General features: G+C 39.4%; 1 protein-coding gene across 6 annotated transcripts in view; it reads right to left on the minus strand.

Moving 5' to 3' along the window:
* The window catches only part of KATNAL1 (katanin catalytic subunit A1 like 1), a 139255-nt gene extending 112767 nt beyond the window's left edge, over positions 1 to 26488 (minus strand). For 4 of the 6 annotated variants that reach the window (XR_013174793.1, XM_077158954.1, XM_077158958.1 and 1 more), the window contains exon 1: positions 26389 to 26488. The gene's annotated coding sequence lies outside the window, so the exon portion shown is untranslated. Of the gene's footprint in view, positions 1 to 25962; positions 26176 to 26388 lie in introns of those variants that run through there. The other 2 variants (XM_077158957.1, XM_077158955.1) reach the window with 2 other exon arrangements.
* Positions 26489 to 26982: the final 494 nt, after the last annotated feature.

Below are 26982 nucleotides of genomic sequence, written 5' to 3' on the forward strand. Positions count from 1 at the left end.
GGGATGACATATTTAAATTACTAAAAGAGAAAAACTGCCAACCAAGACTCCTATATCCAGCAAAACTATCCTTCAAAAATGAGGGAGAAATTAAAACATTCTCAGACAAAAAGTCACTGAGAGAATTTGTGACCAAGAGAACAGTTCTGCAATAAATACTAAAGGGAGCACTAGCGTCAGATACGAAAAGACAGAAGAGAGAGGTATGGAGAAGAGTGTACAAAGAAGGAAAGTCAGATATGATATATATAATACAAAAGGCAAAATGGTAAAGGAAAATATTATCCAAACAGTAATAACACTAAATGTTAATGGACTGAATTCCCCAATCAAAAGACACAGACTGGCAGAATGGATTAAAAAACAGGATCCTTCTATATGCTGTCTACAGGAAACACATCTTAGACCCAAAGATAAACATAGGTTGAAAGTGAAAGGTTGGAAAAAGATATTTCATGCAAATAACAACCAGAAAATAGCGGGAGTGGCTATACTAATATCCAACAAATTAGACTTCAAATGTAAAACAGTTAAAAGAGACAAAGAAGGACACTATATACTAATAAAAGGAACACTTAAACAAGAAGACATAACAATCATAAATATTTACACACCGAACCAGAATGCCCCAAAATACGTGAGGAATACACTGCAAACACTGAAAAGGGAAATAGACACATCTACCATAAGAGTTGGAGACTTCAATTCACCACTCTCATCAATGGACAGAACATCTAGACAGAGGATCAATAAAGAAATAGAGAATCTGAATACTACTATAAATGAGCTAGACTTAAGAGACATTTATAGGACATTACATCCCACAATAGCAGGATACACCTTTTTCTCAAGTGCTCATGGATCATTCTCAAAGATAGACCATATGCTGGGTCACAAAGCAAGTCTTAACAAATTTAAAAAGATTGAAATCATACACAACACTTTCTCGGATTATAAAGGAATGAAGTTGGAAATCAATAACAGGCGGAGTGCCAGAAAATTCACAAATACGTGGAGGTTCAACAACACACTCTTAAACAACAAGTGGGTCAAAGAAGAAATTGCAAGAGAAATTAGTAAATACCTTGAGGCGAATGAAAATGAAAACACAACATATCAAAACTTATGGGACGCAGCAAAGGCAGTGCTAAGAGGGAAATTTATTGCCCTAAATGCCTATATCAGAAGAGAAGAAAAGGCAAAAATGCAGGAATTAACTGTCCACTTGGAAGAACTGGAGAAAGAACAGCAAACTAATCCCAAAGCAAGCAAAAGGAAAGAAATAACAAAGATTAGAGCAGAAATAAATGAAATTGAAAACAATAGAGAAAATCAATAAGACCAGAAGTTGGTTCTATGAGAAAATCAATAAGATTGATGGGCCCTTAGCAAGATTGACAAAAAGAAGAAGAGAGAGTGTGCAAATAAATAAGATCAGAAATGGAAGAGGAGACATAACTACTGACCTCACAGAAATAAAGGAGGTAATAACAGGATACTATGAACAACTTTATGCTAATAAATACAAAAATTTACATGAAATGGACGGGTTCCTGGAAAGACATGAACAACCAACTTTGACTCAAGAAGAAATAGATGACCTCAACAAACCAATCACAAGTAAAGAAATTGAATTAGTCATTCAAAAGCTTCCTAAAAAGAAAAGTCCAGGTCCAGACGGCTTCACATGTGAATTCTATCAAACATTCCAGAAAGAATTAGTACCAACTCTCCTCAAACTCTTCAAAAAAATCGAAGTGGAGGGGAAACTACCTAATTCATTCTATGAAGCCAACATCACCCTCATACCAAAATCAGGCAAAGATATTACAAAAAAAGAAAACTACAGACCAATCTCTCTAATGAATATAGATGCAAAAATCCTCAATAAAATTCTAGCAAATTGTATCCAACAACACATGAAAAGAATTATACATCATGACCAAGTGGGATTCATCCCAGATATGCAAGGATGGTTCAACATAAGAAAATCAATTAATGTAATACACCATACCAACAAATCAAAGCAGAAAAATCACATGATCATCTCAATTGATGCAGAGAAGGCATTTGACAAGAATCAACATCCTTTCCTGTTGAAAACACTTCAAAAGATAGGAATACAAGGGAACTTCCTTAAAATGATAGAGGGAATATATGAAAAACCCACAGCTAATATCATCCTCAATGGGGAAAAATTGAAAACTTTCCCCCTAAGATCAGGAACAAGACAAGGATGTCCACTATCACCACTGTTATTCAACATTGTGTTGGAGGTTCTAGCCAGAGCAATTAGACAAGAAAAAGAAATACAAGGCATCAAAACTGGAAAGGAAGAAGTAAAACTATCACTGTTTGCAGATGATATGATACTATACGTCGAAAACCCAGAAAAATCCACAACAAAACTACTAGAGCTAATAAATGAGTACAGCAAAGTAGCAGGTTACAAGATCAACATTCAAAAATCTGTAGCATTTCTATACACTAGTAATGAACAAGCTGAGGGGGAAATCAAGAAACGAATCCCATTTACAATTGCAACTAAAAGAATAAAATACCTAGGAATAAATTTAACTAAAGAGACAAAAAACCTATACAAAGAAAACTACAGAAAACTGTTAAAAGAAATCACAGAAGACCTAAATAGATGGAAGGGCATACCGTGTTCATGGATTGGAAGACTAAATATAGTTAAGATGTCAATCCTACCTAAATTGATTTACAGATTCAATGCAATACCAATCAAAATCCCAACAACTTATTTTTCAGAAATAGAAAAACCAATAAGCAAATTTATCTGGAAGGGCAGGGTGCCCCGAATTGCTAAAAACATCTTGAGGAAAAAAAACGAAGCTGGAGGTCTCGCGCTGCCTGACTTTAAGGCATATTATGAAGCCACAGTGGTCAAAACAGCATGGTATTGGCATAAAGATAGATATATCGACCAATGGAATCGAATAGAGTGCTCAGATATAGACCCTCTCATCTATGGACATTTGATCTTTGATAAGGCAGTCAAGCCAACTCACCTGGGACAGAACAGTCTCTTCAATAAATGGTGCCTAGAGAACTGGATATCCATATGCAAAAGAATGAAAGAAGACCCATATCTCACACCCTATACAAAAGTTAACTCAAAATGGATCAAAGATCTAAACATTAGGTCTAAGACCATAAAGCAGTTAGAGGAAAATGTAGGGAGATATCTTATGAAACTTACAATTGGAGGCGGTTTTATGGACCTTAAACCTAAAGCAAGAGCACTGAAGAAGGAAATAAATAAATGGGAGCTCCTCAAAATTAAACACTTTTGTGCATCAAAGAACTTCATCAAGAAAGTAGAAAGACAGCCTACACAATGGGAGACAATATTTGGAAATGACATATCAGATAAAGGTCTAGTATCCAGAATTTATAAAGAGATTGTTCAACTCAACAACAAAAAGACAGCCAACCCAATTACAAAATGGGAAAAAGACTTGAACAGACACCTACCAGAAAAGGAAATACAAATGGCCAAAAGGCACATGAAGAGATGCTCAATGTCCCTGGCCATTAGAGAAAAGCAATCAAAACCACAATGAGATATCATCTCACACCCACCAGAATGGCCATTATCAACAAAACAAAATGACAAGTGCTGGAGAGGATGCGGAGAAAGAGGCACACTTATCCACTGTTGGTGGGAATGTCAAATGGTGCAACCACTGTGGAAGGCAGTTTGGTGGTTCCTCAAAAAGCTGAATATAGAATTGCCTAACGACCCAGCAATACCATTGCTGGGTATTTACTCAAAGGACTTAAGGGCAAAGACACAAACGGACATTTGCACACCAATGTTTATAGCAGCATTATTTACAATTGCAAAGAGATGGAAACAGCCAAAATGTCCATCAACAGAAGAATGGCTAAACAAACTGTGGTATATACATATGATGGAATATTATGCAGCTTTAAGACAGGATAAACTTATGAAGCATGTAATAACATGGATGGACCTAGAGAACATTATGATGAGTGAGTCTAGCCAAAAACTAAAGGACAAATACTGTATGGTCCCACTGATGTGAACGGACATTCGAGAATAAACTTGGAATATGTCACTGGTAACAGAGTCCAGCAGGAGTTAGAAACAGGGTAAGGTAATGGGTAATTGGAGCTGAAGGGATACAGACTGTGCAACAGGACTAGATACAAAAACTCAAAAATGGACAGCACAATAATACCTCATTGTAAAGTAATCATGTTAAAACACTGAATGAAGCTGCATCTGAGCTATAGTTTTTGTTTTTTTTTTTTACTATTATTATTACTTTTATTTCTTTTCTCTATATTAACATTCTATATCTTTTTCTGTTGTGTTGCTAGTTCTTCTAAACCAATGCAAATGTACTAAGAAACGATGATCATGCATCTATGTGATGATGTTAAGAATTACTGATTGCATATATAGAATGGTATGATTTCTAAATGTTGGGTTAATTTCTTTTTTTCCGTTAATTAATAAAAAAAAATTGTCTCACGTGACTGTGGGGATGCACAAGTCCAAATTCCATAGGACAGGCTGCAAACTGGGAATTCCCATGAAGGTTTTTGATAACATCCCCAGGAGAAGCTGACTAGCTAAAGCAGAGATGGAAATTCTCTCTTCTGACTGCTGAAATCATAACTTCTTTTAAAGCCCTCAACTGATCGGAAGAGCCTTCTCTCATTGTTGAAGGCAAAATATCCTCAGTTGATTGTAGATGGAATCAGCCGTAGATGCAGTCAACTTAACTGATGCTTTAAGTCCACAAAATGTCCTCACAACAATCAGACCAGTGCCAGGAGCCTTGATTCTTAAAGATGATTGTGTAACTTAAAGATGATTGTGCAGCTTTTACAATGTGACTGTGTGATTGTGAAAAGCTTGGGTCTGATTCTCCTTTTACCCAGGGTATGGACAGAGGAGTAAAAAATAAGGCTAATAAATAAATAAATAATGGGAGAGGTGATAAAGAGTAAAAATTGGGTAGATCGAAATATTGTGGGTCAATGAGAGGGTGAGGTAAAGGGCATGGGATGTATGAGATTTTTTTTTTTTTTCATTTCTTATTCTGGAGATGCAAATGTTCTAAAAATGATCATGTTGATGAATACACAACCATGTGATGATATTGTGAGCCATTGATTGTACAATATGGTTGGACTCTACTGTGTGGAAATTTCTCAATAAAAATATTTTAAAAAATTAAAAAAAAAAAAGAACAGGCTATAGTTGTCATGAATAATTTATATGCACTTAATTTGTCTCACTCAACTTAAACCTAAACAAAAACCGCATGAAATAACTTTTATGCCCTTACGGTTCTCCAATTTGTAACCTTCTATAATCCTATCATTCTCTATAGCTTTTTGGCTGTGCCAATAATTATCATTAGTCCTAAATTCTACAGCCCAGCATTTCTGGCTTTTCTTCTAGGTTTTCCAGGCTCTTACGCAAAGGCACTTTCCTCTCAAGACTGCAAAGAATAGGAAGGCCAGGGATGCCTAAGGATGAGATCCTGGGAAAGAGCCCAAACTACCCTCCTCTTAATTCAACAAACCAATGAATACACTTAGTGGAGAAAAACTAAAACACTTTTCCATGCCTCCCAGAAGGAATTAAATTGATTATCTGAGTAGCTCGACTTTTTCTTTCTTCCTCTCAAAAACTCTTCCTCAAAATTAACCACACTTAGTTTAGGCATTACAACTGACTCCAATATATTCTTGAAAATAAAGCCCTTCATCTCCTCCTTGTGTTTTGGCATATTCTCTGCCTCTTCTCCCAATACAGGTTCCTTGAAGGCACTACCTCTACGTTTTCTAAACACATCAGAATCAGGTTGTGGCAAAATGTACACTATTGTGCAGCAGGTAGTTTCAACATTTCAACAGAATACAGGAAGGCCATGGAAAATTAACACAAAACAGTAGACTTATTACAACAAGTAAGCTGCAATTAATAAGACCAGTAGATACAAAGCTCCTTCATACATTATTTCCTGTTAAAGCCACTGTGAGACAAAGGAATACAAGAATTCTTTTAATAAAATAATTCAGGTACAACTATGCAGAATAAAAATATCTTGATGTAGAGGAGAGACAGGTCAGCAAACTTTTTTCTGGAAAGGTCCAGACATAAATATGCTAATTTTTGAGGGTTAACAGGCAAAAGTGAGGGAATTACATAGGTACTCTATAACTAAACAAAACAAACTTCCACAATTTTTACTGATGAAATTGAAAATAAAATAATAATAATTGAGTATAATTTTTTAATAATAAAAGTCTAATAATGAAAAGAATGGAATTCTTTTGGGTGGGGTAACATTTGTGATTAATTGGAATACAAAGTTAGCATTCCCTATCATCAAAATCTATTGCAAATGTTCATTTATTTAATGATGATCTATACTAACGTTTTATGTACGTCATCTCTGAAAATGTCTTTTCATCCAAATACGTACTTCCAAATAACTGATATCAAGTCACAAGTATATGGTCTCAATCGAGTATGTTCATTGCTTTGAAAGTATTTCAAGAATTTCTTCTTCTCTTGACATTTGCCTTTGAGCATGTCACTACATTGCAGATTAATTAATTCCAATGGAAAGTTAGGTGGAAATGCCTCAACATCCAATTGCACACTTAACCGATTTTATAACATGGAAATATCCTTTGCATTTACATAAAAATCTGAAAGTGCTGTTTGAGCTTAGAAAATATCTACTACAAATTTAAGTGGAAATAAAAATCTCATTCCTTTAATATTTGAGAGCATGGAAAGCTGCATAAAGCAGTTTGACTTGTGATTCAAACATCAGCTGTCATCTAAATGACTTTAAAGTAGTATTAGTACTGCATATAAGCACTTTTTGGTCTAGTTATTTTAGGTTGAATTTATTAAGAAACATTACTAAATCATAGAAAAGCTAATTTCCAAAGTCATTCAGTGTTCATAAAAACTTACACCTCAACCCTGAACTCAAAAACTTGTAATTTACCACAGCTAAGCCATTAAATTTCTGTTATAAGGCAAGTCAGGATATTCAGCTTCTATTTCTGACAAAAATGCACGACACGGACAATAGTTAAGTCCATAAGAGCAAATGAAGTTCAAACTGCTGACACAACTGGTTCATATCATATAATAGAGTCAAACAATCTCTCCAAAGCATCTGCTGATAAATAAAACAATTAATTACCATGGGCTTTAAACATCTTACATTTTTTACAGACACTGAATATGTTTATAAAAATGTCAACTGTAACACATCTTAGCAGATTCCACTTCAGGTTGCCCTAAATTAGTGTTCCTAACATTTTTGGGGGAGGGCGGGGGGGAGGGGGTAGTGAAAAGAAATGATTTACTGACTCACTTTTTTTTGTTTAACTTTTTATTTTGAAATGATATAGAATCACATACAGTTGTAATAAATACTTCAGAGGCATCCAGTATGACCTTGACCCAGTTCCTCCCAATGGTAACATCTCTTTTTTTAAATGCAATTTTGTTGAAATAATATATTCACATCCTATATAATCATCCAAATTTTACAATCAGTGGTTCACAGTACCATCATATAGCTGTGCATTCATCATGACAATTGATTTTTGAACATTTTCATTATTCCAAAAACAATAAGAATGAAAGTAAAAAAGAATACCCAAAACATCCCATACCCCCTCCCCCGCTCTTACTCATTTATTTTTTGTCTTTTTTTTTCCTTACTCTTCCGACCAAGAGTTTTGGCTGATAGTTTCTCTCTTTCAGTACTTAAACATCACACCAGTGCCGTCATCCCTCCATGGTTTCTGATGAGAAACTGGCAGTTAGTCTTATCGAAGATCCCTTGTATGTAATGAATTTTCTCTTTACTACTTTCAGAAACATTTTTATCTTTGACATTTAACGTTTTGATTAGCATCTGTCTCAGAGTAAGTCTATTAGGATTTATATTCTCTGGAATATGTTGCACTTCTTAGACATTTATATCTTTCATGAGAACTGAGACGTTTTCAGCCACTATTTTCTCAGATGTTCTTCCTACCCGTTCTCCCTTCTCTTCTCCTTCTGGGACACCCAGGGCAGGTACGCTGGTGTGTTTCATGCTGTCACTCAAATCCCTGAGCCACTGCTCAATTTTTCTTATTATCTTCTCTATCTGTTCTTCTGATGTACAATTTTTACTGTCCTGTCTTCCAGCTCAATGATTATTTTGCCAGTTCACATTTCTTATACGCCTCTAATCTTTACTACCGTGCCTACCGTGCCTTTCACCCTATACTTTGTTACATTTCTTTTTAATTTCCCAATTTTTCTTTATGCTCACATTGACTTCTTAATATCCTTTATCTCTTGATGCATATTTTCCTTTATCTTCTTGAATTGATTAACAAGATTCGTTTGAACATGTTTGGTTAGTTGTTCTAACTTCTGAGTCTCCCGTGAAGTTTTAATGTTTCCTTGACTGAGCCATATCTTCCTATTTCTTAGGATGGTTTATGAATTTTTGCTGTTGTCTAATAATCTGGTTCTCTCAATGGATTAACTCTGAAGCTCCATTTTTCCCTCTTGTTAGGGTGTTAATGTTGATTGGCTTTGTGTTAAGGCTCTTCTTTGATACCTGATCTAACTTATTCTAGACCTGTACAATAGCCTGTGCTCAACTGTTCAGATTTTCTTGGCTCTTCTTCATCTGATTCTTGCCCTGGATATTCAGTACAAATTTTAAGATTGCACTTTTAGTGCAATTGTTCCTCCTACAGGACAGAGCTTCCTTTCCTCTGTTCCTTCTCCAGAAATCTAGATGTTTTGTTTTTGTGCAGAATTTTCTCTCCAGCTCCTATGACTTGTTTAAATTTTCACCCTCACTCAGTGTCCCATTTTCCTTAGCGTTTCAGCTCTTGGCCCATCCTATCTTACAGCATTTCAGTTTAACAACCTTTCGCCATCTTCCCCGCTGTAAGGCTTTCTCGTCTCCAGTTTCTTCCCTGTTAGGGTATCCCACCCTGGGGAGTCAAATTTAACTCAGAAATGTGGGTCACTTCAGAAAAGTCCATTTTGCCTTTAGGTGGTCCAGCTGACTGAAACTGGATTGGTCACAACAGTTCTTACGGCCTTTCTACGGTGGTCTGCCCCCACCTCTACCCTGAGGGCGCTTTTGTACGTAGCACTCCTCAGCAGCGTGCATTCACCGCGGGTCTCTGCAGACGTAGGTCCCTGTGCCTGCATTGCGTGGGGCTCTAATTTGCTGCTGTGCGTTGCTCTACAGTCTCTGTTCATGACGAGAGGGACCCAGGCCATGCTGCCTCTGTGTGAGAGGGAGCGGAAATGGGAATGGACCAGCGGTCCAGATGGATTTCCCCTACGTGAGGTTTTTCTGTTTCTTGGATTCAGAGTTTGTGGAGTCATCCTTCAGCCTCTATTGTCCTTCAGAGTTCTAAGCAAATAGAATTTGTTCTTTTATTTACTAAATCTCTGAAGAGGCTTTTTCAAGGGACGCTTACATCACCACGTTGATGACGTTACCAGTGTTCCAGACATTTGGAGAGATTCTTGCCGGTAGTTGTTTAATATAGACTATTCATAGAGGTTAATCTTCCAGTGACTTCAAATTCACCACTGACTCCTCAAACACCTAAGCAGTACTGGTAATATCTGCTGATTCATCAAAAAGCAAGGAAACTGCAAAGACCCCTTGGGGGACTGGGGAGAAAGGAAGAAATATTTATCATCCTCATTTGGAGAATTTCTGATATTTTCACAAGCAGTCGGGATGACCAAATCAATAAGTCGAGCCCTTGATCTTGGGGTTTGCCCCTATGAAATTTATTCCTTCAAAGGATAGGCTAAGCCTACTTAAAATTGTGCCTACGAGTCATCCCCACAAAACCTCTTTTGTTGCTCAGATGTGGTCTCTCTCTGAGCCAGCTCAGCAGGTGAACTCACTGTCTTCCCCACTACGTGGAACATGACTCCCAGGGTATAAATCTCCCTGGCACGTGGAACAGAACTCCCAGGATGAGCCAGGACCCAGCATCATGGGATTGAGAAAGCTTTCTTGACCAAAAGGGGGAAGAGAGAAATGAGACAAAATAAACTTTCAGTGGCTGTGAGATCTTAAACAGAGTTGAGAGGTTATCCTGGAGGTTATTCTTATGTATTATATATATATCCCTTTTTAGTTTATGGTGTATTGGAGTGGCTGGAGGGAAGTACCTGAAACTGTTGAGCTTGTTCCAGTGGCCTTAATTATTTTTTTTTTAATATTTTTATTGACAAATCTTCACACATACATTCCAGACTTGGTGTACAATCAGTGGCTCACGGTATCATCACATAGTTATGTATTCATCACAATGATTATTTTTTAGAACATTTGGATCCAGAAAAACAAATAAAAAGAAAAAATACATACCATACACCTTACCCCTCCCTCTCACTGACCACTAGTATTTCCATCTACCAAATTTATTTTACCCCTTGTCCCTCCTGTTATTTTTTTTATCCATATATTTTTTTACTCATCTTTCCAGATCCTGGATAAAAGGAACATCAGACACAAGGTTTTCACAATCACACTGTCACACCGTAAATGTTGTATCTTTATACAATTGTCTTCAAGAATCAAGGCTACTGGAACACAGCTCAACAGTTTCAGATACTTCCCTCCACTCACTCCAATACATCATAAACTTAAAAGGGGATATCTATATAATACATAAGAATAACCCCCAGAATAACCTTTCAACTCTGTTTGAAATCTATCAGCCACGGAGTGATTTTGCCTCATTTCTCTCTTTCCTTTTGGTCAAGAAGGCTTTCTCAATCCTTTGATGCTGGGTCCCAGCTCATCCCAGGATTTTCCTCCCACATTGCCAGGGAGACTTACACCCCCGGAAGTCATGTTCCACGTAGAAGGGAAGGCAGTGAATTCACCTGTTGATTGGCTTAGAGAGAAAGGCCACATCTGAGCAAGAAAAGACGTTCTGTGGGAGTGACACTTAGCCCTAATTTTACGTAGGCTTAGCTTATTCTTCACAGGAGTAAGTTTCATAGGGACAACCCCAAGTTCAAGGGGGCTCAGCCTAGTGATTTGGTTGTCCCCAGTGCTTGCGAGAATATCAGAAATTCTTCAAATGGGGAAAGTGAATATTTCCTCCTTCCTCCTCAGTCCCTCAAGGGGACTGTTCTAGTTTGCTAGCTGCCGGAATACAATATACCAGAAACGGAATGGCTTTTAAAAGGAGGAATTTAATGAGTTGCTAGTTTACAGTTCTAAGGCCGAGAAAATGTCCCAATTAAAACAAATCTATAGAAATGTCCAATCTAAGGCATCCATCCAGGGAAAGATACCTTGGTTCAAGAAGGCCAATGAAGTTCAGGGTTTCTCTCTCAAATGAGAAGGCACATGGCGAACACAGTCAGGGCTTCTCTCTCAGCTGGATGGGCATATGGTGAACATGGCGTCATCTGCTAGCTTCCTCTCCTGGCTACTGGCTTCATGAAGCTTCCTGGAAGGCGTTTTCCTTCTTCATCTCCAAAGGTCACATTGGCTGGTGGACTCTCTGCTTCGTGGTGCTGCAGCATTCTCTGCTCTCTCTGAATCTCCCATTCTCCAAAACGTTTCCTCTTTTATAGGACTCCAGTAAACCAATCAAGACCCATCCAAATGGGTGAAGACATGTCATCACCTAATCCAGCTTAACAACCACTCTTGACTAAATCACATCATCCAGGGAGATGATCTGATTACAGTTTCAAACATACAGTATTGAATAGGGATTATTCTACCTTTATGAAATGGGATTTTGATTAAAACATGGCTTTTCTAGGGGGCATACTTTCAGTGAATTCACCTGCTGACTTGGCTTAGAGAGAAAGGCCACATCTGAGCAACAAAAGACGTTTTGTGGGGGTGATGCTTAGCCCTAATTTTAAGTAGGCTTAGCTTATTCTTTGCAGGAGTAAGTTTCATAGGGATAAACCCCAAGATCAAAGGCTTAGCCTAGTGATTTGGTTGACCCCACTGCTTGTGAGAATATCAGAAATTCTCCAAATGGGGAAAGTGAATATTTCCTTCCTTCTCTTCAGTTCCCCAAGAGGACCTTGCAAATACTTTTTATTCACTGCCCAATTACTCTGGGATTTATCGGGGCATCACACTAACCTGGACAAACCAACAAAATCACATGCCCTATTCAAGATTCCACATACTTATGGTGTTCAACTAAACTGACCATACAAGTGAAATTACGATATGTACTACCCAAAATATAAATTTTGCACCAATAAACATCTCTCCCTTTAGTCTCACACAGAAGTTGAAGTTTTAAAAATATGGACATCATCCTGTACCCTGTATTCTGATTTACCTTAGTCTTATTCAAATCAGCTTTATTCATATCTCTACTAGAAGTCTGATCACTTTTTCAACTTTTTAAACAGTTCCTGTATGGGGTACTGCTGACTTGCATAGCTTCAGAGCTCTCTGAGTCTCATGCGTCACACAAATACCTGAGGTTTCCAGGAAAAATCATGTATTTTACAAATAGCTCAGCATCTCAGAACTTAGAATCAACAGTTACATCTCCTGAATATACACAACTGCTGTAAGAGGTTACAATCTAGGACCCTTTACAATAGGCCCCAACCGATAACCCATGCTTTTGACTTTAGCTCATTGAGTTTTTATATTATAGTTAATTCATGATTGAGGCATGATAATATTTGTCTTTTTGTTTCTGAAATTTCATTCAACATACAGTCCTTAAGGCTCATTCACCTAATTTCATGTCTCACAACTTCATTCCTTCTTGCAGCAGTCCACTGCATGTACACACCACAGTGCCCCGTCAATTTCTCAGTCATTGTACCCTTAGGCCACCTCCATCTATTGTGAATAAACACCACTGTGCAAATGTCCATTCATGTCCCACACTTAGTTTCTCCAGTTATATGCTGAGGAATAGATTTCAAAATCAAATGAGAACCCCACCCTAGCCTCCTGTGGAACTACCACACTGCCCTCCAAGGGGCTGTACCTCTCATTTCCCTACTGACAGGGAATAGGTACATCTCTTTCTCCATATTTTCTCTAGCACTTGTTTCTCTCTATTCATTTTTAAACAGTTTTATTCACACATCATACAAACCAACCTACGTGTATAGACATGCCTTCACCACCATACCATATCTGAAGATATTGCCTTTTCTTCTACAAAGAAACCATACCCCTCACCCTTGCTCCCCCACCCCCACAACTGTAATGCCTTTGTTACATTCAGTGGAAGCATATTAAATGTTATTGTTGACTATAGACTGCAGCTTGCATTGGTTGTACTTCGCCCCCACCATAATCTATTTTCAACACCCTGAAATATTGACATTCATTTGTTCTCCCTCATGCAACTATTTCTTAATTTATACACTTAATTATCATCATTGTCCACTCTAGGTGTTCCTAAATTATACCATCTCAGTCTTTATCCTCTAACTTTCCTTCTGCTTTCATACATGTCCCCAGCCCTTCTCCCTCTATTATGCTCACATTCAACTTCATTCAGTGAATTTATATCATTGTGCTACAATCAGGTACTATTGTGCTATCCAGTTCTGAATGTTTACAATCAGTCCTGTTGCACAATCAGTATTTCTTCAGCACCAATTAGCCTTGATTCTTAAAGACAACTGTATAATGATATACCTTTTACAATGTGACAGTGTGATAGTGAAAACCTTGTGTCTGATGCTCCTTTTATCCAGGGTATGGATGGATGAGTAAAAAAATACAGATACAAATTTAATGAATAATGGGAGGGGGCTGTATCAGCTAGAGTTCTCTAGAGAAACAGAATCAAATAGGAGATATCTGTAAATATAAAATTTATAGAAGTGTCTCATGTAACCATGGGAATGTAGTGTCCAAGGTCTGTAGGGCAGGCCATGAGCTGGCAGCTCCGATGAAGGTCCTCCACGAACTCTCAGGACAGGCTGGCTGGTTGACGCAGGAATAGTGATTGTCTCTTCTGAGTACTCCTTAAAAGTCTCCCAGGGCGGGCCGCGGTGGCTCAGCGGGCAAAGTGCTTGCCTGCTATGCCGGAGGACCTCGGTTCGATTCCCGGCCCCAGCCCATGTAACAAAAAACGGAAAAACAAAATACAATAAAAACAAGAAAATGTTTAAAGATGTTTCCCTTTCTTCCTTCCTTCCTTCCTTCTATCCTTCCTTCCTTCTCTCTGTCTTTCCTTTAAAAAAAAAAAAAAAAAAAAAAAAAAAAGTCTCCCAGTATTAGATGAAGTGTCGTTCATTGCAAAAGACACTCCCCTTAGCTGATGCCACCAACGTGGTTATGATTTAAATCCATGACATGTCCTCATAGCAGCAGACAGGCCGGAGCTTGCCCAACTAGACAACTGGGCACCACCACCTGGCCAAGCTGACGCATGAACCTGACCATGACAGGGGAATAAGGGGTAAAATAAATTGGATAGATTGAAATACTAGTGATCAATGAGAGGGAGGCGTAAGAGGTATGGGGATTATGAGGTTTTTTTTCTTTTTTTCTTTTTATTTATTTTTCTGGAGTGATGCAAATGTTCTAAAAATGATCATGGCGATGATCACACAACTATGTGGTGATACTGTGAGTCACTGATTGTACCCCATATATGTATGTGTGTGAAATTTGCCAATAAAAATATTTTTTTTAAAAAAAAAAGGGAAGGAACCACTCAAACTCACTTGCCTTGCTTTTTAATTGATTACTGATGTTCTCAATTCTTTGAGAGGATATTACCACCAAAGGTTAACAGTCTTAAACAAGTTTATTTTCTCCAGAAACATTTATTTGGCTGCTCAGTCAAACATGATTTAGTTAAGTCACCATCAGTAAACAGCATCCTTGCCTGGCTAACAAGCAAACAGAAACTTACTTACTTTTCCTTTTGCTATTTTTGTGAAAAAAAAATTTGCAGTGATGAGTTATTTCTTTTCAAATTTTCTAATTTTTCTGATCATTGACTTCCTGTAAGTTGGGATTTTCTGACTACTGCCTAATCAGGCAACATTGGTGTAAATCATCTTTTCTCAGCACAATTATAGTGTCTTTACCTAATAACACAATGTTTTGTCATCTCATTCAATAAAAAATAATTCACACTCCACTGCCTTTAAAGCCTAACATCCAAGCCCACTCTCTTCTTCTTGCCTTGACATGAGGGTACATATTGGTTAAAAAAATAAAAACAAAATATCAGCTCTGCAATATGCATGGCACTTTAAAACTGTGATTACAGTGCAGCCAGCAGCACTGCAAAGCAATGAGAATGTCACACCGTCTCTGTAGCAACTACTCAACTCTGCTATTCTAGCAGTAAAGAGCCACAGACAATGATGTAAATAAAAAGGCATGGCTGTGTTCCAAAAAAACTACTGACGGATGTTGAAATCGGAATTTCATAGAATTTTCACATCACGAAATAGGATTATTTTGATTTTTATGAATCGCTCCAAAACCAAAAAGCATTCTTAGCTCGTGGGCCATATAAAAACAGGTAGGGAGTGGGTTGGGCTTGGCCTGAAGATCGTAGCTTGCTGACAGGTGACCTCAGCTTCCATTTTAAGAAACCAGGAAAAAAAAAAGCAAATCCAACCAAAGAGAATCAGAAGGAAGAAGATTATAGAGCAAAAAACAAGGAAACAGAACACAGGAAAACACAGAAATTCAATGTAGCCAAATGCTGTTCTCTAGAAATAGCACTAACATTGAGAAACCTCCAGTCAGAGTAACCAGGAAAGAGAAAAAAACACAAATTACCAAAATCACGAATGAAAGAGAGAATATCACTACAAACCTTACAGATATTAATAGGCAAAAAAAAAAGGCATTATGTAAGACAGAGTCTATGAAAGCCATAATATATCAAAGTTTACTAAAGAAGAAATGCAGTACTTAGCCTGAACAGCCCTATATTAACCAATAAATTACATTTGTAATTTGAATATATTTATTTAATAAATTACATTTGTAATTTAAAATATTCCCACAAAATGTCACTGTAGATACAAATGGCTTAACTAATAAATTCTACCAAGCACTTAAGTAAGAAATAAAACCAATTCTACAACTCTCCCAAAAAGTACAAGAGGCAGTTTCTACTTTATCATATTATGAAGTCAGTATTACCCTAAAACAAAACCAAAGACATTATGAAAAAAGAAAATTATATAAAAATATAGATGCAAAAATCAGTACATAAGCTTAACCAAATCAACTCCAGTAATACATAAAAAAAAATATAATACCTTCTAACCAAGTGAGGTTTATCCCTCAGAATTAAAGGTGGTTTATAGTCAAAGACCAGTCAATATAATGCCACTTTCACCACAGCTATTGAACACTGAACTGGAAGTTCTAGCCAGAGCAATTAGGCAAGAAAAAGAAATAAAACAAACTGGGAAGAAAGAAGTAAAACTCTCTCTATTCACAGATGACATGATCCTATATAAAGTCCTGAAGAATCTACAAAAAAGCTACCAGAGCTAATGTCAACATCAGCAAAGTAGCAGGGTACAAGTTCCAACCAAAACTCAGTGGTGTTTCTATACACCAACAGTGAACAATCAAAAGGGAAATTAAGAAATCAATTCCATTTACAATAGCAACGGTTTTAGTTTCCTAGGCTGCTGAAGTAAATCCCATGAAATGGGTAGGCTTAAACAATGTGAATTTATTTGCTCACATTTCTGAAATCAGGGAAATGACCAAATCAAGTCATCATCAAGGTGATGTTTTCTCCCCAACAACTATGGGGCTCTGGTCTGGCTGCCTATGGGCCGTGGCTCCTCTGTCACACAGCACGGTCAGGCACATGGCGGCAACTCCTGTTCTCTTCTGGGTTCCCTTTCAGCATCTTGCTTCCTGTGACTTTCTGTCTGTCTGAATTTCATTCTCTTATAAAGGACTCCAGGAACAGGATTAAGACCCATCCTGACTGTGGTGGGCCACACCTTAACTGAAGTGACCTCATCAAAAGGTCCTACTTACAATGGGTTCACAACCATGGGAATGGATTAAATTTAAGAATATGTTTTTCTGAGGTACATAACTCCAAGCCACCAAAACAATCTTGGCTAAATTTACTCCTAGACATTTCATTCTTTTGGTTGCTGCGGTAGTACCTCAGAAAACATGTTCTTAACCTTAATTTATTCCTATGCATGTGAACCCTTGCAAACATAACTTGTGAGCAGGTTATTCTTAGCTAAGGTGTGGCCAAGTGAATGAGGATGGGTCCTATTCCCACTATGGAGGTCTTTCAGAGAAGGCCACAAGGAGAAGCCACAGGAAGCAACCCGAGGCTGGAAGTCAACAGATTCCAGACGAGAAAGAAGAAGATGCGGTCATGTACATCACCATGGGACAGAAAAGGGCCCAGGGCCAAGGACTGTGGCCATCAGCCCAGAGCTCCACCTTGCTGACACTTCAAAACAGGACTCGTCTTGATCACAAAACCGTAAGCCAGTAACTTCCTGTTCTTCAAGCCATCCCATTGTAAGGAATTCGTTCTAGTCACAGGGAAACTAAAACACAGGTAAATGACTTATACATGGAAAACTAAAAACATCGCTGAAACAAAGCAGACCTAAATAAATGAAAAGACATTCTGTGCTCATGGACTGAAAGACAATATTATTGTCAATACTACCCAAAGTGATTTACAGAGTTAACACAATCCCAAACAAAATTAACACAGCCCTTTTTGCAGAAACAGAAGAATAAATCATCAAATTCATGTGGAGGTACAAGAGGTCCTGAGGCACCAAAACAATCTTGAAAAGAAGAAAAAAATTGGAAGACTCACATTTCCAAATTTTAAAACTTACTACAAAGCTACCATAATCAAAACACTGTGGTACTGGCACAAGGACAGACATAAAAATCAATGAAATCTAATCAAGTGTTCAAAAAAATAAACCCACACAGAGGACTGAAATGGCAGAGTAGGAGCTCCTAGGAATCAGTCCCTCCACAAAACCACTATTGAACCAGCAGGAACTACCTGAATCAACTATTTTAAAACTCTAAAGTCTAACAGAGCACAAGGGGTGAGGCGGGGCTGGGAGATGAGCAGTAACTACTTAATCACTACAGATTTCTGCTTAGGAAACAGAAACTTTGCAAACATTTGATAATGGATGGTGGTAATGGTGTAGCAACATTATGAATGCAATACTGCTGAGTTATATATATATACTTATAAGCAGTTAATGGGAAATAATGTTCTATATATATATATATGTCACCACAATGAAAATGAAAAATCTCGAAACTGCTACCTCCAAGGGCCAGTAAAATATCATGTCATCCCCATTGTGCAAATAAAAAAATGAAAATTCATATTTAAAAAGTCCATCAACATACTACTAAGAAACAGAAAATGAAGTATCATATGATGATCATCTCAAAAGTAAAAAGCATTTGACAAAATGCAATGCCATTCATGATAAAGAACTCTCAGAAAACTAAGAATACAAGAGGACTTCCTCAACCTAGTAAACACCATCTGCGAAAGAACTATAGCTAACGTTATATTTAATGTGAAAACTGAAAGCTCTCAGAAGGTTGCATTATAGGAGGACATCCTAAGCTTAGGGAACCCAAATCTATTATACTGGGCAATTTGCATGCCTACACTTTGCTCCAAAGGGAGATATATCTCTGTTTTCCAAGGTTGTTCAACTTGGTTTCTCCCTTCATCCTGAGGAGTTCCTCTGCCTCTTCCACGTTGAATCCTTTTTCTCATATCACATCCTTCTGTTTCTTGGTTTATTCTCTTATATTCGTGGAGCACATACTTCCACAGATGGGAGGTAATTTTTTTTTTACTGTGCATGTCCTGAAAATGTCTTTATTCTATCCTCAAACTTCAATCATAGTTTGGCTGGGTATAGAATCCTAGTTCAGCAATCATTTTCTTTCAGAATTTTGAAGACATTGCTCTATTGCCTTCTAAGTTTCAATCTTAACTTAAGAAGAAGGCTGAAGTCATTCAGACTCTTAATCCTTTAATATTTCACCTGTTTCCCCCACCCCTTTTCTAGAAGCTTACAGGATATTCTCTGTTACCAGTTTTCTAAAATTTTCAATGATGTACTTTGGAACGGTCTATTTGGACTCTTCATGGGTTCTTAAACTGGAAATTAACCTCTTTCAATTTTAAGAAATTTTCTGAATTGTTCTGTTGATTCCTTTTCTTTTTTTCTGTGCACTCTTTCTGGAACACCTTTAACTCAGACATGGAATACTCTATATTCATCCTCTAATTTTCTTACGTCTTCTCTACTGTTTTCCATCTCTTTGTCCTTTAGTTCTACTTTCCTAAAATTGTTCTCAACTATTTATTTCAACCCTTTCTAGAAGTTTTTCTTCTCCCTTCTTTGACGTTTGAGACATGTAACTTATACAAAGCATACAAATTGTAAGTGTAGAGTTCAATGAATTTTTGCATTGTTCACATCCAGGTAACACCCACAGTGAGGTGCAAAGCATTTCCTATACCCAAAATACTTCCTCGTGTCCCCTCCCAGGCAGTGTCTTCTCCTCTAGGGTCATCACTATTCTGACTTCTTACACAATCGTTGGTTTTGCATGCTTTCTAATTCAAATTTACTGAAGAGTAATTTTTATACCATTCAATTGACTTTTTTTTCCCTTTGCACGGGCAGGCACCAGGAATCAAACCCAGGTCTCCAGCATGACAGGTGAGAACTCTGCCTGCTGAGCCACTGCAGCCCACCCTCAACTGACTAAGTTTAAGTCTACAATTTGCTGAGTTTTGAAAAATGTGTAAAACTACATAACCACCACTAAAACAAGACAGAACATTTCCATCACCCAGAAGATCCCTTCCTGCCACTTTCCAGTCAATCCCCACTCCCACCTCACATTCTTCTGTTTGCTTTATCACTATAATTTATGTCACTACAGAATGTGACATAAATAGAATAATATAGCATGTACTCTGATGACTGACTTCCTTCATTTAGAATAATGCTTTTCAGATTCAACTGTGTTGCTACACTTATCAGTAACTCATTCTTTTTTTACTGCTGCGTAATCTCTCATTACATGGATCCCTGACATTTGTTTATTCACTCATCAGTTCTAAATAAGGCTCCTGGCAGGAACAAAGCCAAAAATATAGAATTACCATATGCACCAGCATTCCCATTTCTAGGTATATATACATCCCAAAGAACTGAAATCAGGGACTCAAAGAGATATCTGCACACCGATGTCTACAGCAGCATTATTCACAACAGCCAAAAAGTGAAAGCAACCCAAGTGTCCAGCAACAGAGGAATGAAGAAACAAAATGTGATGTATGTAAACAATAAATAGTATTCAGTTAAATTAGGAACGAAGTTCTGATGCAGGCTACAATGTGAATGAACCTTGAAGACAACATGTTGAATAAAATAAGCCAAACACAAAAGGACAAATACATGATCTCACTTATATGAAAGAATTAAACTATGCAAATGTATAGTCAGAAATTAGAATGGGGTGGGGAGCGGTGGGCAATGGTGGGTAATGCTTAATTCATACAGAGCTATCTGGGGCAATGGGAAGTTTTGGTAATGGATGGTGCTGATGGTAGCACAACACTGTAAATGTAATTACTACCACTGAACTGTAGACTTAAAAGAGGTTAAAACGGGGCGGGCCGCGGTGGCTCAGCGGGCAAAGTGCTTGCCTGCTATGCCGGAGGACCTCGGTTCGATTCCCGGCCCCAGCCCATGTAACAAAAACGGAGAAACAGAATACAATAAAACCAGAAAATGTTTAAAGATGTTTCCCTTTCTTCCTTCTCTCTGTCTTTCCTTTAAAAAAAAAAAAAAAAAAAAAAAAAAAGAGGTTAAAACGGGGAATTTTATGTTGTATTTATGTTACCACAATAAAATTTTTTAAAAAAAACAAAAAACACAAGCGTACAACATTGTGTACATTGTTAGTCGTGGTTCTCCAGACAAACAGAACCCACAGGATATACATAAATTTATCTTATATGTATTTAAATACTAAGAGAGTTATAATCGGAATTGGTTCATACAACCGTGGGGATTTGTAAATCCAAATTCTGTAGGATAAGCCTCAATTTAGGACCTCCACTGAAGGTTTTGATGAATTCCCCAGGAAAAGATAGATGGATGAAGTGGAGGTGGAAAGTGCTCATTCTGACTGGTTAAATCCTCAGTTCTCCCTTTAAGGCCTTCAACAGATTAGATGAGACATCCCTTCCTGCTAAAGGCCATCTCCCTTCTTATTGTAGATGTAATCAGCCACAGATGCAAGCCGCTTACTGATCATGTACATCAACAAAATACCGTCAGAATAGCAGTCAGGACGGTGCTAGCTTGACCTAGTAACAGAGCACCATAACCTAGTAAAGCTGACACACGACATCACCCATCACAAATATAAAGAGCGAACCCTCATGTAAACTATGAACTTTGAGCAATATAACTATAATAATATTGGTTCATTAATTATAAAAAATGTGCCACACTCATGCAAAAGGTTAATACTAGGGGAAATTCAAGTACTTCCTGCAGGATTTTTCTGTAAACCTACAATGCTCTAAAATAAATAAATAATAAATATAAAGGGAACAAACACAATCCTTCAACATGATTAAAAGCCACAAAAAAGTGTTTAATAAAAGTATCTTCATACCAAAAGAAAATTAGAAAAAATAAAGATTTCAACCTAAAGCTCATTTTTAACAGGCTGCTTAATAGGAGCTTTTGATCAACAATTACTAATGGACAGAATGATAGAGTTCGAAAAGGACTTAAAAGATCATTTACTCCATCCTCACACTTTCAAACAGGACCATAATCAAACCAAACCTAGCAAAAACAAAAAAAAAATTAGAAGGCATCCAGTGGAGATTAAACAACTACTCCACTCACAATGTATGCCTTGAATTTAACCAGCCAATAACCTTTTATCCCTGACTTTTACTAGGTAGTCTATGGCATAAATTTACTAAGTCTACCATATTTAAGTATAGTTATCAACGGAGAGAAGTTTAAAATAATGAAGAGCAAAAAAAAACAGTAATAATAATGCAGAGTAGATTAGAATGTGTACGTACACACACATACATATGTCTTCATTTACAAACAGATGCTCCTCCAGAACAGACAGCAAGCACAGTGACATAAACACAAAAGTACAATATTTATCTCCAGAAATGAGGATCTGAAATAGTGAAATCATAATATATATCAATCCAGAAATGAAATAAAATAGAGAAATGAAGAACTTCAGAACTGTTGGGATTTCAATTCATCTAGTAGAACTTCTTGTTTTATTTGAAAATGAAACTTCAAAAAAAGCAAAGATTTATATGGATGTTCTACTAGTTTCTAAGAAACATATATTAAAATCTCTCACCATAAAAAAAGCAAAGACAAGTTAAGCTATTTAATGGTCTATAAAATAACATTTTATAGCATTTAAGGAAGGCTTATTTAAAAGAATAATTGACGAACCCTTAAACAGATTAAGTCATAATTTTGTAATGTAACTGCTTCCTGATTACCTACTTACTACGGTCTGGTAAAGTTACAGAACATGACCTCACATAAACAGAACCTTCTGTCCTGCTACAATCATAGAGAAGAAGGAGAAGGGAAAGAGAAAAACTCCCAGGTACTGAACACCTAGAGTGCACCTCCATGAAACTGCTTTATCTCCCCAACAGTCATGTAAAATAGACCATAAAGATTAATATCTACTTTGAGATACAGGTAAAGGTTTGGACACTTGTCCATGATTACACAGCTAGTAAGAGGCAGTTCTAGAATCAGACAAGAGACTTGTCTGACTACTTTCACTAAACTGCATCAGTAAATGATACTTGGAGAAACGTTTTCTATGAAAGAATACCACTAAAATGTTCAACAAATAAAGTATAAAGTATCGATTTGAAAGATTTGGGAGGGCATTTCTAGTTTTAATGTTATGTTTCCACAAAATAGATAAGAATTATCTGTTAAATGGATAAATCTAAAGTTATTAAGAAATGATCCAATCATAAGTTATTGGTCTAGTTTCTCCACTCTTCAGTAACATATTAGGATATCCTCAAGATTTTAAGCTTTCCCTTAGAAACACCCATCAAAATTCAAGGAGAAAAATAATACAATCTTAGTTTTGCTGTCACTGAAATCACTGATTTTTCATACCTGCTGGGACCCTCAATGAACCCATTATTTGTCTTATCTCAGTTTCCCATCCACAGTGACTATTTCAAATCAATACCATTCTCTTTTCCTAAACTAAATTTCTTATCAGATGACTTTTATTCCAATCCACCTCTTAGAGACCATCATATAAGCTCTGAACTCTCCCAGTTTTGCATGATCAACCTATAAACACCTACACCCATGACCACTCTCACTTTTTTTTCCCTTTCTCAGATGAAACAAAATTGGCTGTGTTCATTCTTGAAGTCAGGTGATGGGTACACAGGGTCTCGTTACTCTATTTTTTATTCTTCTGTATATGTTCAAATATTTTCTTAAGTGTTTTAAAGTAGCTGCTGTTTTCGCGTCTTCCTTTTTGGACACTTCTCAATCTTTACCCCACTTGCCCTCTCCAAAACACCTGCTACCATGGGTCATGCCCTGCTTCGTACTTCCCTCTCCTTCGTTGTGTGCGATGCAACTGCTCTCCCAGTTCTTACCCTCTGCCTCCTGACTCTGCAGTCTCTATGTGGGCTCTTTTCCCACATTTCTCAAACATGAGCCCTCCCTCAAACACACACACACCTTCACCTTACAACGATGCTGCTACCCAAGAGTTCCATATTGAAACCTCTTTCTTATGTCTTCACATTCCTCCCATGCGAACGATCCATTCTCTTCTGTAATTTCAACTCCTTTGATATACGCAAACCTCCCTCCCCACGGGACTTCTCACCTCAATCCAGACTCAAGTGCACGTTGTATATCCCTCCCTGCCAAATATCCCACAGGCGCCTTGAACACATACTCAAAACTAAACTAATTTAGCTTCACCTTTCACCCCAACAAAAATCTGCTCCTGCTCATCTCCACGGTTTCACTATCCTGTCAGCAACACTAGCCAGAAACTAGGAATCATTTGTCTTAGGGTTCCAAATCTCTCTAGCCCCCCAAACTCAAACTATTATTTTACCTCTTAAACATTTCTCAAATCCATCTCTTCTTTCCATTCCACCTGCTTGGTTCAGACCCTCTTCATTTCCCTCCTGGACTTTTTTTTTTCCCTAAAATTGACTCTCTACCACCACTCCAATCTTTCCTCTCCTCTGTCCGTTCTCCACACTGGAACTGGCGGGACCTTTCTCAAATGCAAACCTGATGATATCCCCACTCTATGAAAGTCTTCAACTATGTCCTCATATTCAAAAAAGAACTAGGGCCCAGCCTCGCCCACTACCCTGCAAGTACTTGGGTTCAGCCAAACACAACTGTCTACGGTTGCGAATACAAAGTAGAGATGCTCAAATCCACCCTTTTTTCATGTTGCACCACATGGGTAGAATGAGGGCTCTCATCTTCTCCCAGTGAAAGCTTACTCAGCTTCCTCGATGCAAGTCAAGTGTCACATCATACTGGAGACCTCCCCTGACCTCCTTTCTACCAATTAGGGAGAATGATATCCGGGGTTGTGATCATGATCCTAGAGTTAGACACACCTGGGTTCAAATTCTGATTCGTGCCCTACCTACCAGCTGCCATTTGGGGCAAGGGATCCTCCAAGCCTCAGTTGCCTCATCTCTAAGTAACAGTAGCTATTTCACAACGATTAAACAAGGAGCTGCATAGAAAATACTCGGCACAGTGCCACAGGGTAAGCATTCAATAGATGTTACTATTATATTACTTTTTATTCCCTCTTTTGGACACACCCCACTACAGTAATGGCACAACTCGCCATCAGAACACAGCCATCTTCTCTTCATCCCTTTATTCCCACCACCCGCATAACCTGCAGCTCGTAGCATGCCCTGAACAAACTGTGCGTGAATAAATAGTTCAAATCACTGCACTATAATCTTAGGCCTTAATTTCTTTTTCTAACGGCCTTACTAAACCTACTTTTCCCTCTTGTACAAAATTGCCACTTAAAGAGGTCAGGTCCATTTTAATTGAGAGAAAAATAATTTTCCAGTATTCCTGGCCTCTTGTTTCCCTGTTCCTAAAACCAACCACAAAAAAAAAAAAAAAAAAAAAAACATATAACACTGTCAACAATTTCCCAACGTACTACATTAAATACCAATTTTCTAGGATGTACCTACTTAACAATTTTTAAAGTATGACCAAGGCAGGTTTTCTCAATTTGCCCTGAGCCGACTCTAGGGATTCAATGTTCCAGAGCACATAAAACAGAGGTGACATTTTTCATTCTTAAAACATGATCCTGAGAAATTGTGAAAAACACTAGAATGATCCAAGAAAATAATTACTAGCCACTGCTAAGAAAGGGGGGAAAAGTCTGTGCTTTAGAAATTACTAGTCATCTGGACCTGAAGGAATCTTCCTAAGAAATGGAATCAAAGTGTGCAAACAGTGATCATGCTGCTGGGGGGCAGGCGGGGGCTCATTTGACAACCCCAAGCCCTAATCAGATGCAAACATTCCGACGGCAAAAACACCGTTCCCACCGCACAGCGAGGAGACCGACCTTTCATTTGCATCTACTCAACCTTTGAGCACCACTGCCCGCGGGGCAATTTTTAACGAAGGGTTCCACAGCCCACCAGCTCCGAGCCACTGTGGCATAAACACGACTAAGCCCGGTCAGCTGCAGGAGAGGCGATGAGCCGCTGAAACGTGGTTCCCGGCCTCGCGCCGACGGCGGGACCTACCTACGGCTCTGCCCCGCGGGCAGCACCGGGCAGCACCGGGCAGCACCGGGCGGCGGCCGGGAAGCCGCAGGCTCACCTCCACTCCCCTCTCCCAGCGCAGCGCCCAGCTCCGCGAACCCCACGAGCCCCTCAGGACAAAGAGAGATTTCCTTTCTCCCGGGCCGCTCCCAGGCGGCCGGCCCTCCGCGGGGGTCGGGGCCGCCGGGCTTTGTAGTCCGCCGGTCCCGGCCCTGGGCCCAGGCCGCGGGCGCGAGCAGCCGCTGGACTACAGCTCCCGGCATGCCCCGCGACCGGCGCGACCGCGCCCCCCTCCCGGGGTCCCGGACTGCGAGGAGCGGCCGCGGCGGGGGACAGGCGGGGCTGCCGGCTTCGGGACCCCGCCCGCTGCCCGCTCGCGCCCGCGCCCGCGCCCGTGCGAGGCCGTACCTGGGTGCCGGGGTCGGCAGGCCGGTGGCGCGGCGGCCCGGGGCGGCGGGGTGGGGGTGGGGCACAGGCCGCCGCCGAGTCCGTTAGTTCGCGACGTGCGTGAGGCGGCGGCGGCGTAAGGTTACCATGGCAGCCGCGGGCGGGGCGCGCGGGGCCGTGAGTCAGCTCCGGGGAGGGGCCTGGGCAGCCAGCGCGGGGGGAGGCGGAGGGGGCGGGGGAGGCCGGCTCTGGTCCCTGAGGATCCCGCGGCGCCGGAGGCCCGAGGCGCCCCACCCCGCCCAGCCCTTCCACCTCAGAACCCCGCCCCCCTCACCGGTTCCCGCCCTGCCTCCCGTTCCCCACCGCTGCCCACCCCGCGCCCTGCCCCCTCCCACCTCCCACCCCGCGCCCTACCCCCACCCCGCGCCCTACCCCCTCACCCCGCGCCCTACCCCCTCACCCCGCGCCCTACCCCCATCCCGCGCCCTACCCCCCTACCCCGCGCCCTACCCCTATCCCGCACCCTACCCCCATCCCGCGCCCTACCCCCCTACCTCGCGCTCCCCCCTCACCCCGCGCCCTCCCCCTCACCCCGCGCTCCCCCCTCATCCCGTG

Source organism: Tamandua tetradactyla, chromosome 4, assembly GCF_023851605.1.
Source record: "Tamandua tetradactyla isolate mTamTet1 chromosome 4, mTamTet1.pri, whole genome shotgun sequence".
Taxonomy (NCBI): domain Eukaryota; kingdom Metazoa; phylum Chordata; class Mammalia; order Pilosa; family Myrmecophagidae; genus Tamandua; species Tamandua tetradactyla.